Source organism: Oncorhynchus keta, chromosome 14 (genome assembly GCF_023373465.1).
Source record: "Oncorhynchus keta strain PuntledgeMale-10-30-2019 chromosome 14, Oket_V2, whole genome shotgun sequence".
Classification (NCBI taxonomy): Eukaryota; Metazoa; Chordata; class Actinopteri; order Salmoniformes; family Salmonidae; genus Oncorhynchus; species Oncorhynchus keta.
Window position 1 is genome coordinate 38,329,858 of NC_068434.1, and position 13,963 is coordinate 38,343,820.

The 13,963-nt window shown below is 40.9% G+C and overlaps 1 protein-coding gene across 9 annotated transcripts in view; it reads left to right on the forward strand.

The window, feature by feature from the left end:
• The first annotated feature begins 1,403 nt into the window (after nt 1-1,403).
• The window catches only part of LOC118394083 (splicing regulator ARVCF), a 258,146-nt gene continuing 245,586 nt past the window's right edge, over nt 1,404-13,963 (forward strand). For 5 of the 9 annotated variants that reach the window (XM_052461723.1, XM_052461727.1, XM_052461725.1 and 2 more), the window contains exon 1: nt 1,405-2,013. The gene's annotated coding sequence lies outside the window, so the exon portion shown is untranslated. Of the gene's footprint in view, nt 2,014-13,963 lie in introns of all 9 variants that reach the window. The other 4 variants (XM_052461724.1, XM_052461722.1, XM_052461728.1 and 1 more) reach the window with 2 other exon arrangements.

Below are 13,963 nucleotides of genomic sequence, written 5' to 3' on the forward strand. Positions count from 1 at the left end.
CGGCCTGGTATAGAGGTCCTGGATGGCAGGAAGCTCGGCCCCAGTGATGTACTGGGCCACACGCACTACCCTCTATAGCGCCTTGCGGTTGAATGCCGAGCAGTTGCCATACCAAGCGGTGATGCAGCCAGTCAAGATGCTCTCAATGGTGCAGCTGTGGAACTTAAGGAACTGAGGGCCAATGCCAAAATCTTTTCAACCTCCTGAGGGGGAAGAGGTGTTGTTGTGCCCTCTTCATGACTGTGTTGGTGTGTTTGGACTGTGATAGGTCCTTAGTGATGTGGACATAAAGGAACTTGAAGCTTGATGTGCTCTAATACAACCCAGTCTCTGTGAATTGGGGTGTGCTTGGCCCTCCGTTTCCTGTAGTCCACCATATACTCCTTTGTCTTGCCAGCTTTCCGGGAGAGGTTGTTGTACTGATACCACACTGCCAGGCCTCTCACTACTTCCCTATAGGCTGTCTCATCGTCGTTGGTCATCTGGCCTACCACCGTCGTGTCATCTCAAAACTTAATAATGGGGTTTGAGTCGTGCACGGCCACGCAGTCGTGGGTGAGCAGCGAGTACATTAGTGGACTGAGAACGCACCCCTGATGGGCCCCCATGTTGAGGGTCGGCGTGGCAGATGTGTTGTTGCCTATCCTCACCACCTGGGGGTCCAGGATCCATTGGCAGAGGGAGGTGTTCAGTCGCAGGATCCTTCGCTTAGTGATGAGCTTGAAGGGTACTATAGAGTTGAAAGCTGAGCTATAGTCAATGAACAGTAGTCTCATGTAGGTGTTCCTTTTGTCCTGGTGGGAAAGGGCAGTGTGGAGTGCAATAGGTATTGCATAATCTGTGGATGTGATAGAGCGATATGCAAATTGTTGTGGGTCTAGGGTTTCTGGGATGACGGTGTTGATGTGAGCCATGACCAGCCTTTAAAAGCACTTCATGGCTACATATGTGAGCGCTATTGGTCTATAGTCATCTAGGCAGGTTACCTTAGTGTTCTTGGGCACAGGGACTATGGTGGTCAATTTATTGTCATGCTGTCATAGGACCATCCCCCATGAGGAGCTGAGCATAGGCCTAAACCATCCATCCAAGCCTCTGGCGAACTCTACTTTGTTCCATGTGGTGTGTTTACTTAATATAGCCTACAACATCGAATGTCTATGGTAGCCAAGGTCTACCTTCATACGTACACATTTTATCATGTTCATGTGAGTTAATTTGGTCAAAGTAGGAAGATTAGTATAAATGGCCGCATATTTGAATTTACCGCTGACATTACAAAGATAGACGGATTTTAAACCAACCACGTTGGAGATACTAAGTACGTTCACCCAATCAAAATAAACATTTCCTCGAAGATAGGGGCGGGATTCAATCGACGTCTGTTCTGATAGTTTTGTTGTACTGACGCTGTTTGTTATTTGATGGAAGATCAGTTTGGCCAGGCAATTATTGCAATCATTTTCTCTTTTAAGTAGGGTATACTATTTGTTGTCGAAACTCATTTTCTACGCTAGGATATTGAAAGTTTGCGACTTTTCACATTGATTTTTTGTTTCGGCTGTTAAACGGAGAGGGGGAAAGGCTATTTACCAATATACTAACTTGCCTTAATTCCTATTAAATAAATAATGGACAGATTTTTTTTAAAGGAAGGAAACATTTCACTACAGGTTACGTTGATTTGTTCCCTCTTACCCTCCAGATATTGAGCAAATAACAAATCACTGACTACACAGTATTATTCTCGGGCACCGTACGGGAATAACTGTAGCCCTGACGTTTGCTACAAATAATATTGAAAAGAGAAGAAATCATTATTCGGATTGGTTATAAATGTATATTAAGTGTTGTCGACGTTATTTGAGGTGCAATTCAAAGACGAAGAAGAAGAATAGAAGTGTCAGGTGATTTCATCAACACGAGGAACCATCTGGTGATTGCATCGCTAAGTTTACCCTGCTCCTGCGTGTTATCTCTCAACTCCAGTGGAAGGGAAGGGAAGAAGAGAAGGTAAGAGCCGTTATAATGTAGCGTATCAATGTGCTATAATGATTTTTGGTTAAATAGAAAACGTCGATTTGATAGCAGTATTTTCATTTTATCAGCCGAACAAACAATCTATTATTCCTACGTAGTCGTAGGCTACACACTACGCAAACGTTTTGCAATGGTCATGGAAGGATTTGTGTGCCAGTGTGGTGGGGATTTTACGGAGTTGGTGTTGTTTGATGGCACTCAATTGTAGACTAGTAAAATGTATATTTAATGTCAAATGCATTCGATGAACAAATGATTTGAGTAGCCTAACGACATCTATAGATTGCGATAGAGTAACGTTAGCCACAGCTTTGCCCCTTGAATGACTGTTCCGTTTCATAAAGCATGCAAACCCATGTCGTGTGTTTTTAATGAATATAACCTACACAAAAGGATATGTAGTTCACTGCCTCCTGATTCTGCATATATAAGAACACACAAGTCATCTATTGTGGAAAAGTGCCTCAGTCTGCCCGTGGCACCAACAATAGACTACCTACAGGTAACTGCAAACAGTGTCTTAATTAATAGGGCGTTGGGCCACCACGAGTCGCCAGAACAGCTTCAATGCGCCTTGGCATATATTCTACTAGTGTTTGGAACTCTATTGGCGGGATGGGTCACCATTATACCACGACAAAATTGCGTAATTATTTGTTTTGTTGATGGTGTCTCGGGCGCTGCTCCAGAATGTCCCATAAGTGCTGATCTGGTGACAGACGCACAACCTTTAAATCCCCAATGCTCATTTGGCTGCGTTTACACGCGCTGCGAATTCAGATCTTTTTCCACTAATTGATCTTTTGACTAATCACACACTTATCAGAGCTCAAATGGCCAATTTGTGAAAAATTATCACTGAGCTCTCTTTAGCCATGGTAGCCAAAATAATGGGCGACTATGCATTTTTAAAGGTGACCCTACGCGTGGGATGTTAATGAATTCAGGAACCACACCTGTGTGGAAGCACCTGCTTTCAATATACTTTGTTTCCCGTATTTACTCATGTTAACTTTAGTTTGGCAGTTACCTGGACCATCTTTGCAATAATTCTTAATAATAATGTTTTCATGCTAACCTTTGGCAATGCAAAATACAGTGGAGTGACTTTATTTATAGTAACACATGTGGTGGAAAACTTGGACTTTATTAGACGGATAATAATGTAAAGTTGATAGGCACAATCAATCTTTTTTTTAAACAATAACATATTTTATGGCATGATGTTGGTATTGACTTTATGAAAGATGAGCAGCAGGATGCGTCATATTTGCCACAGAACACCTGCCATGGTATTTTTGAAATGCATTAGGATCTCAGTTTTTCCAAGATGTAACACATTAATGTGTTTTTTTTTTCATGTATTTTTTTTGCTGCTGTGGCTGGAACTGTCAATCATTTCCCTCTGCTTTCGTTTTTCTTATTGAGTGGGTGGCCATGGAGTCTAATTTCTTCTCTTGTAATTACCCAGTATGGAAAAGGGGGCACTTGTGAGTTGCTGCCCGAATTATTTGTGAGGGGGTTGATTCCCTCTTATGTGGCTTTCCTCTTGAGTCCTGAACACTCTTTATGAACACTGATAGGCCTAATATAATGAAATGCATGCGTATCGCTGTAGAGGCATTTGATGTGTTCAATTCTGTTGATGTTACTGCTGTAGAGAAAAGCGATTCAGTTGGATGGAATAGACATTTATTGGCCATGCAGTGTTGTATAAATAGCTTTTGCAGTCAATCACAAGGTCGTGCTGTCGCTCTCCAGTGGCATTTTTTATTCAGTATTAAAATGTAGGATATTCTCATAGATTTTATATATAGTGGAGTCTGAAGTTGACACCCTTAATAAAGATGAGCAATAATGATATAAAAAATAAAATAAAAAAAATACTAAGCTACATTACATGCTAAAACAAATGGGGACATTGTTTTATATGAATACAATTGCTCAGAGAAATAGATTATCTTTTAACAAGATAAAAGGCTTCCAAATGATTGATACCCCTAAATATTTTTTATAAATGAAACATTTGCAAGTTTAGTATTTTGTCATATATTCTTAGCACACAATGACTACATTAAGCTTGTGACTCTACAAAAAATGTGGATGCATTTGCAGTTTGTTTTGGTTGATTCAGATTTAGTGCCCAATAGTAATGAATGATACATAATGTGTGGTCATTTTATTTTTTATTGTAAATAAGAATAGAATCTTCCTAAACACTTATGTTAACGTGGATGCTGCCATGATTACAGATCATTCTGAATCATGAATAATGAGTGAGAATGCTAGAGGGCCTAAGATCATACCCCCAAACAGTGTTTTAACATGGCATCTCATTTGCTAGTGTCATAGTAAAGTAGAGGCACTTTTTTTTTTTTTTTTTTTTGTAGCCTAGGTTCCGGGAAAAAATGTGGCCTTTTTATAAATGCGTTTCATGCAATTTTACTAAATTTGACATGACTTGAGACTTTGGCTGAATCTTTTTTAATACCGCACAAATAATCAAAATGGCAGGCTACTTTGACACTGAGAAACTGAAAATCTGAGATAAATAAAAATGACCTATGTGTGGAAACAGATATTGAAGGCTACATTATGATGAAATTATAGTCCTAAAAAATGCTTTACAGTTTAACTGACTCACCCAATGATGCTCACTTGCTGGTGATGGCTGATGAGCTCATGCCAAAAGCCTATCTCTCTCTTTTGCAAAACAATATTTGAGGTTTATCAAATATTTTGGTAGCCTACAGTATAGTGTTCTATTTTCAGCAGGAGCCATTTGCTTTACAACCTGTTTTCCCTCGATTGTATTTGAAATATTGTGAAAGGCATGTTTGTCTTAGTGCTGTTCTTTCATTGACAGATTGGCTGCCCATTCCCGACTGTAGGCTATTGCTTGTTATTGGGCTACAATCCACAACTCGGCTATTTTTAAAAATAAGCTATTGATCCTTTGTGGATAAATTATAAGCCTTCTCGTGGTGTTTGGCAAATGTATAGTGCATTTGGAAAGTATTCAGACTCCTTACCTTTTCCCACATTTTATGTTACACCCTTATTCTAAAATGTATTAAATAACACATTTCCTCATCAATCTACACACAATACCCCATTAAAAACAGTCCTTTAGAAATGTGAGCACATTTATTAAAAATAAGATACTTTATTTCCGTTAGTATTCAGTCCCTTTGCTATGAGACTTGAAATTGAGCTCATGTGCATCTTGTTTCCATTGATCATCCTTGATTGTTCTACAACTTAATTGGAGTCCACCTGTGGTAAATTCAATTGATTTGAGATTATTTGGAAAGGCACACACCTGTCTATGTAAGGTCCCGCAGTTGACAATGAATGTCAGAGCAAAAACCAAGCCATGAGGTCGACGGAATTGTCCGTAGAGCTCCGAGACAGGATTGTGTCGAGGCACAGATCTGGGGAAAGGGACCCAAAAATGTCTGCAGCATTGAAGGTCCCCAAGAACATGGTGCCGTCCATCATTCTTAAATGGATGAAGTTTTGAACCAGTGAGACTCATCCTAGAGCTGGCCGCCTGTGTAAACTGCGCAATCGGTGGGAGAAGGACCTTGGTCAGGGTGGTGACCAAGAACCTGATGGTCACTCTGACAGAGCTCTACAGTTCCTCTGTGGAGATGGGAGAACCTTCCAAAAGGACGCCCATCTCTGCAGCACTCCACCAATCAGGTCTTTATGGTAGAGTGGCCAGACGGAAGCCACTCCTCAGTAAAAGGCACATGACAGCCCGCTTGTAACTAAAGGACTCTGACCATGAGAAACAAGATTCTCTGGTCTGATGAAACCAAGATTGAGGAAGCCTCCCTACGGTGAAGCATAGTGGTGGCAGCATCATGCTGTGGGGATGTTTTTCAGCTGCAGGGACTGGGAGACTAGTCAGGATCAAGGGAAAGATGAACGGAGCAAAGTACAGGGAGATCCAGAGCGCTCAGGACCTCAGACTGGGAGAAAGGTTTACCTTCCAACAGGACAACGACCTGAAGTTCACAGCCAAGATGACACGGGTGGCTTCGGGACAAGTCTCAATGTCCTTGAGTGACCCAGCCAGAGCCTGGACTTCAACTCAATCGAACATCTCTGGAGAGACCTGAAAATAACTATGCAATTGACGCTCCCCATCCAACCTTAGTTGACAGGATCCTGCTTGACAGGATCTGCAGAGAAGAGTGGGAGAAACTCCCCAAATACAGATGTGCCAAGCTTGTAGTGATATACTCAAGTGTAATTGCTGCCAAAGGTGCTTCAAAAAAGTACTGAGTAAAGCGTATGAATACTTATGTAAATGTTTTTAATTGAAATACTTTTGCAAAAGTGTCTAAACCTGTTTTTGCTTTGTCATTATGTAAATTGATTGGTGGGTAATTTAAAATATATATATATATATATTTTAGAATAGCCTGTAATGTGGAAAAAGTCAAGGGGTCTAAATATTTTCAGAATGTGCTTTATTTCAATTCGTAAGGGGTGCTTCTGTTCCTTCAGAACCCTTCGCGAGGCCATAATTCTATCAGGAAATAAATGAAGTGCAACACTGGAGAGATGAGTTGCAGGCTCATGTCTATCAGAGCAGAGAGGGATCATAGAAAGTGAATCTCATTCTAGTTATGTGAGAGATACGGGCACGTTCCTCACACACACGCTTTGGTCTCCAACAGGTTACAATGTTGCGCAAAGCATAAACTCAGGCCGGCCCAACCCAAATCAACTCTTTAGAATATTAGGCCCGCGCTGAGAATCTACTTTTTCACGTTTAGTTAATTCTCCTACCCCCACAAAAGAATGTGGCGGCAACTCTAATGAACTTTGATCTATTCTGTGAATATTTAAAATAATTGTTCATGACTTGAGGTACCAAATGGATGCCGGAACAAAGCAATTAATCGGAAACGCAACCGAGAAGAACTGCAAATGCATCCAGCATGTTTGGAGTCACAAGCTGGATGTGGTCATTGCGTGCTAGGAAAATGGGACCAAATACTGAACTTTTGACTATATTAAACAATTTTTTTGTTTTGTTTTTGCATTGAATGTAGCTCAGTATTTGAATTATTTTATACAGTCATTATTGCTCATCTTTATCAAGGCTGTCAATCATTTCGGACCCACTGTATGTGCATTGTCACTACTCCAAATGCATGGAAATAATAGTTTTTTTATGTGTCTGTCACAAGTGCTACACATGGATTAGAGCACTCCGTATGCAGCCAACAATGGATGATGTTATTGGTTCTACTCAAGTGCTTTCCAATTCGAGTGCCGTCTATTTATTTAATAGAGAAGCATGTGCTACATTTAACAATGTATCCAAAAGGACCCATCAGCAAAATGATTGTTTTTGTTGTTTGCCATATAATCTAGCAGTGAGTGACAATATCATGGACACTTGGCTACCATGGATCCTAAGTCTGCTAGATTTGACAAAACGATGCCAAACTCCTGTCAAGGCATCTGTCAGGTTTCAGCTGCCATTTCTGACCCGACGATATCTCATCCCACGCGTGTCCTGCTTGGCGACAGCTATGTTGAAGTACAGTGGATGTTGAATGGGGAAGGTGGCAGAGTTATCCAATTTTATTGATCACGCACATGGGTAGCATATGTGAGTGTATTGAAATGCTTGTTCTTCTAGTTCCGACTATGCAGTAATATCTAACAAATTCACAATAACCACCTTATAAATGGATGAATAAAATATGTACATATAAATATATGGATGAGCGATGGCATGCGGCATAGGCAAGATGCAGTAGATGGTATAAAATGCAGTATATCCATATGAGATGAGTAATGTAGGATATTTAAATATTAAAGTGCATTTATTTAAAGTGACTAGTGATACCTTTTTTATTAAATCCATTTATTACATTTATGAAAGTTACGAGAGATTTGAGTCTGTATATTGGAGGCAGCCACTCTGTTAGTGATGGCTGCTTATCAGTCTGATGGCCTTCAGATAGAAGCTGTTTTTCAGTCTCTCGGTCCTAGCTTTAATGCACCTGTACTGACCTCGCCTTCTGGATGATAGCGGGGTGAAAAGGCAGTGGCTCGGGTGGTTGTCGTGTCTGTATTTTGGGCTTTCCTGTGACATTGGGTGCTGTAGGTGTCTTGGAGGGCAGGTAGTTTGCCCCCGGTGATGTGCTGTGCAGACTGCACTACCCTCTGGAGAGCCCTGCGGTGCAGTTGCCGTACCGGGCATTGATGCAGCCCAACAGCATGCTCTCGATTGTGCATCTGTAAAAGTTTGTGTGTTTTAGATGACAAGCCAAATGACTTCAGCCTTCTGAGGTTGAAGAGGTGCTGTTGCGCCTTCTTCACCATGCTGTCTGTGTGGGTGGACCATTTCATTTTGTCCATAATGTGTACGCCAAGGAACAATACACCTTCTCCACTACTGTCTCGTAGATGGGCGAGTGTGCTCCCTCTGTTTCCTGTAGTCCATGATCATCTCCTTTGTTTTGTTGACATTGAGCGATGGTTATTTCCCTGACACCACACTCAGAGGGCCCTCACCTCCTCCATGTAGGCCGTCTCGTCGTTGTTGGTAATCAGGCCTGTCACTGTAGTAGTGTCTGCAAACTTGATGATTGAGTTGGAAGCATGCATGGCCACGCAGTCATGGGTGAACAGGGAGTACAGTGGAGGGCTGAGAACACACCCTTGTGGTCAGCTGATCAATTAGTAATGAATAGCGGGAAACAACGCAACGATGCATTCTCAGTATGCGAAAATAGAATGTTTAATAGTATGCAATATTTAGAAAATTGAATATGGTTTAAATACCAGGATGTTATTTACACTAGTTTTGGCTTTAAATATAGCAGATTATTTTTCTCACTTTTCCACAATGCATTGGGAGAGTGTGGGCTGTGAGTGATGGGCCCTAGTTCTTTTCAAGTTACCCCCCCAAACACAACTATGCTACTTAATTGGGAAGATACCTGACGCTTCTGCGGTGGGGTTCAAATGTAAGCTGTTGTTCTTATAGGATCACAAGCATTGCATCTTATGCTACATTTTGTTTTGTATAATCACTCCATTTATTTAGCTTACTTTCTCCTATAGCGTTAAGTCTGGTGGTGGATACTGTGCTGAATAGCCTGTATGAATCCTACACTGACGTGAATCTAACTCTATCATTTTGTATGTTTCTGTAGCTATTGCTTAAGTCCATTCCTGGGAAAATGGTAGTGCCAAACAACTATTTTTGAGAGGCTTCATAGAATGTGTAATGGAAGTGATTTGTGCAGCACATTGACTCGGTACTGGTACCCCTGTATATAGCCTCCTTGTTATGTTACTTTCTTGATATTTAATTTTAGTAAACATTTTCTCAACTCTATTTCTTGAACTGCATTGTTGGTTTAGGGCTTGTAAGTAAGCATTTCACGGTAAGGCCTACACTTGTTGTATTTGGCGCATGTTACAAATACGATTGGATTTGGAATGAATCCTGCATCAAGCAAGTGCTTTATCCCTTGGCGGTTATAAGGCGGACCTCGCGTAAAGAGGTTCATCCTTGAAAATGATACAAAGAAAAGCAACCTATTACTATGAGCCAGTGTCTATCTAGCTGGTCAACTACTCCAATAATATTGTACATGTCTGACCTAGGAGCAAAATCATGTCGATTTTATTAAATTGCCTCAACTTGCATGCACTTTTGGATGAATAAATAAAGTACAGTAACACCACATTCTGCTGTCCCTGTAGTTTGATTGATCAAAGTACAGTGTCCTACTGGGGAGATTACACTCCGTCAGTGCTGTGGGCAAAGGTGGCTGTGATGTGACTGCCTGTGTAGTGCGAGAGGGAGGCCAGGTCCAGAGTGAATGCCTCTTTATGCTCCTGGCTGACACCTGCTTGGCTGGGGGGGCAGAGCTGTGCTTCTTCCCCCTGTCCTACTGGCTTGGTATGCTCCTTCAATAAACCCTTGGCACTGGTCTCCTCTCCCTCCTGCGAAAGGGAATAACTCTCTAGGTCTTTGTCTGGCCAGCCCCAGCACACACAGCATAGCCCCAGGACTGTGTTAAGGCTTTTTAGATTGTTAGCTGTCTTGGGTTAAATATAGAAGTTTATGAAGGATAGGAAATATGGGGGTTACTAGCTAAGGAATAATGAAGTACTGTGTTGTAGTCTTATGTTTTCAAAATAATTTGGTGTTTTATATGACAAATTCCCTCCAGTTAATAAAAAAACACCAGATTAAAATCAGTATGTCAGAAATGAAAATTAACTTCAGCCTAAAAGTGAATTGCTGGCTCTTTCCTACCATATAAAGTGTACTTTTTGTTTATTTTGTCCAGTGTTATTCTTATTTCCATAGCCCTCTGATATAGTGATGGCATGTACTCAAATGCGATGCCAGGGCTTGCTTTCAGTCATCTCTTCGCAGTCAGACACAAGATGACGTCTGTGCCATAAATTGTTTTTAAACAAGATTTCATGGCATTATTCATTATTCCCCTCAGTGCAGGGATCTTAGGTGGTGATGTGTAACAGAATAATAGTGGGCCTGTTCCACTGACATGTTGACCATTAATCTGCCTCCCTTGCCCCCCTTCCAACCCACCCCACAGTGCAACTCAGGGACACTATGCATAAACATAGAGCAATTACACCGAAATCCCTCTGCATCAAGAGAAGGAACAAATCATTTTTTTGGGGGGGGAAACACTAAATTCCCTGGCTGATCCCCTCCACCCCAATCTGAGGATGACACTGGCTACAACCAGGAAACAATCAGCGGTGTTAGTGCAGTCAGTCACTGTGCCCGAACACCTTTTCCTGAGGACTTTACCCAAGATGATCTCTGCAGCTGACAACTTCAGGCAGTGGCCTGGATTGATCTTAATTCCATCCCCCATGACCTGCTAGTCAGTGGATTAAAATCTCAGCAGCACATCTTTTAGTCCCCCACCATGCAGCACAGTCAACATCTGTGCTTAGTGTTGTATTCATTTAGGGCTCGCTGAAGCAAAATGTTTTACAACGGAAAATTAAAATGCAAATGTTTCCTGTGGTGTTTTATGTCTGGTTGCCACCTGAGACAATGCCCAAACCACTAGATCAAATCAGCAGGGAACCATCTCCTAGTCCCTGCTGTATGGAAGATTAACCCTGCTGGGCCCTGTTTTGATTATGTCTGCGAATAAGAGCTGCTTAATTATAATCACTGCAGGGCCATTCTGGGAGGGTAAACACTGGCACGGGTGTGTCTGTCCATCAGCCCAGACACCACACTGCAGCTGAATTTGCAATGTCTCTGTCTCCTGCCCAAGTCCACACCTGCATGAGAGCAGGTAGGTTGACATGGGCAGTTCAAGTTCTAGACTACTACAATGGTGCCCTACAGTGAACCATAATGTAGCATTGTTGTTGGAACTTTTTAGTTCCAAATGGAACTTTTTAGGTAATCAATATAGCAGCAGTCCATAAGATTGCATTTTGTAATGGTATTTGGTTGCGGCTTTTACACTTTCATCTCTCCTATTTTATCAGTTTCACCAGAGCTTGAAAGAGTGAAATTAAATAGGGAAATTATTAAATAGTTTGAGGAGAAAATATATATTTTTTTAATTTGTTTATTTGGGTTGAGGGTGTAAAAAAAGAAAGTAGAAAAGAGCGAAGGAGAGCTACATAAGTATGCTTTAATGTTCTGCTCTACCATCTCTTTCTGCTCTGTGCATGTAGACAGAGGGGCTGTGGGAAAGATCTGGCCTGTCTGTGTGGACCCGCTGGTTCTGATTCCTGCTCTACCCTAAAGGCCATCCACTGGTAAAGACCCCCCAGGAGATGCTTCCAATGTAAAACAGGGAAACATTTACATTTACATTTACATTTAAGTCATTTAGCAGACGCTCTTATCCAGAGAAACCACTCATCTAGTCTTGCTGGTGTAGCCAGGGCTCTAAATCGGTAATGTTCTGTGTGACCATGAGTTTATTTTGCTAGTCCCAAAATAAATCTCCCTGATAATTGTTGTCATGATGAGGCTTCGCTGTACCGTTGTTTACAAGTGCCCTAGAGAAGAATGTGAGTGTAGATTTGATGTTGTCATGGTTGCACTGTTCCTACAGTGAAAATGGCTCGTTTCTTTCCAACTCAGGTCAAAAGAATTGACCTGTATTACCGACGCAACGTTTTCATCTTCCTATAGGTCGTTATTAATAAAATGTCACTGGTTCAGAAAGTTCCATGTGGCTGCTGGGAGGCAAGGAGGCCCCTAGCTCCGCTAAAACCATTGACAACTACGTGCCGTTTTCAAGGGATTGTTAAATAAATGTTAACTATTTGGTTTTATTATCGTCCCCTCTTGAAGAGCGTAGTCATAACTACACATTTCCAATTTATTCCACATTTTTAGCTCCACCAGTTGTACAGCAAGTAACGGTATGCTTTTCATCAAATCAGTTGATCATGTCATTTCAGATACTTGAGGGTAGTTTGGTTGTTGATTTATTGCTAGACAACCATTTTCAGGTCTTGCCATAGATTTGTCAAACATAAGTCAAAACTGTAACTCGGCAGCTAAGGAACATTCACTGTTGTCTTGGTAAGCAAATCCAGATTTGTAGATTTGGTCTTGGGTTTTAGGTTCTTGTCCTGCTGAAAGGTTAATTAATCTCCCAGTGACTGCTGGAAAGCAGACTGAACCATGTTTTCCTATAGGATTTTGCCTAATGTATTTTTTTTTATCCTGTAAAATTCTGTAGTCCTAAATGATTACAATCATACCCATAACATGATGCAGCCACCACTATGCTTGAAAATATGGGGAGTGGTACTCTGTAATGTGTTGTATTGGATTTGCCCCAAAACAAAACACTTAGTGTTCAGGACAAAAAGCTAATTTCTTTGCCGTATTACTTTAGTGCCTTGTTGCAAACAGGATGCATGTTTAGAAATAGTTTTATTACTTTAGTGCCTTGTTGCAAACAGGATGCATGTTTAGGAATAGTTCTATTACTTTAGTGCCTTGTTGCAAACAGGATGCATGTTTAGGGATAGTTCTATTCTGCACAGGGTTCCTTCTTTTTACTCTGTCAATTAGGTTAGTATACAATGTCATCCTCAGTTTTCGCCTATCACAGCCATTAAACTCTAACTGTCTTAGTCACCATTGGGATCATGGTGAAATCCCAGAGCGGTTTCCTTCCTGTCAGGCAACTGAGTGAAGAAGGATTCCTGTATCTTTCTTGTGACTGGATGGTGTATCAATACACCCAAAGTGTAATTAATGACTTTACTATGCTCAAAGGGAAATTCAATGTGTTTTTTTTTAAATGTATTTTTTATCTACCAAGGTGCCATTATTATTCCCCTTATTTGCGAGGCATTGGAAAACCTCCCTGGTCTTTATGGTTGAATCTGTCTGAAATTCACTGCTCGATTGAGGGACCTTGCATAAATATAATTGTGTGGCACAAATATGTTAAACATTATTATTACACACAAGAGTCCATGCAACTTATTGTGTGACTTGTTAAGCACATTTTTACTCCTCAACTTATTTAGGCTTACCATAACAAAGGGGTTGAAAACTTACCGACTCGAGACATTTCAGCTTTTCACTTTTGTAAGTCAATTAATTAATTAAAATTAATTCAAATCAAAGTTGATTTGTCATGTGTGCCGAATACAGAGAAATGCTTACTTACAAGCCCTAACCAACAGTGCAATTTTTAAATAAAAAATAGGTATTAGGTAAAGACTAGATAAGTAAAGAAAGGGGGGCGAGAGAGAGAGAACTAGTAAAATTACAGTAGCGAGGCTATATACAGGTGGTACCGGTACAAAGTCAATGTGCGGGTGCATCGGTTTATCGGGCTAATTGAGGTAATATGTACATGTAGGTATAGTTAAAGTGACTTTCTCTATGCACAGAGAG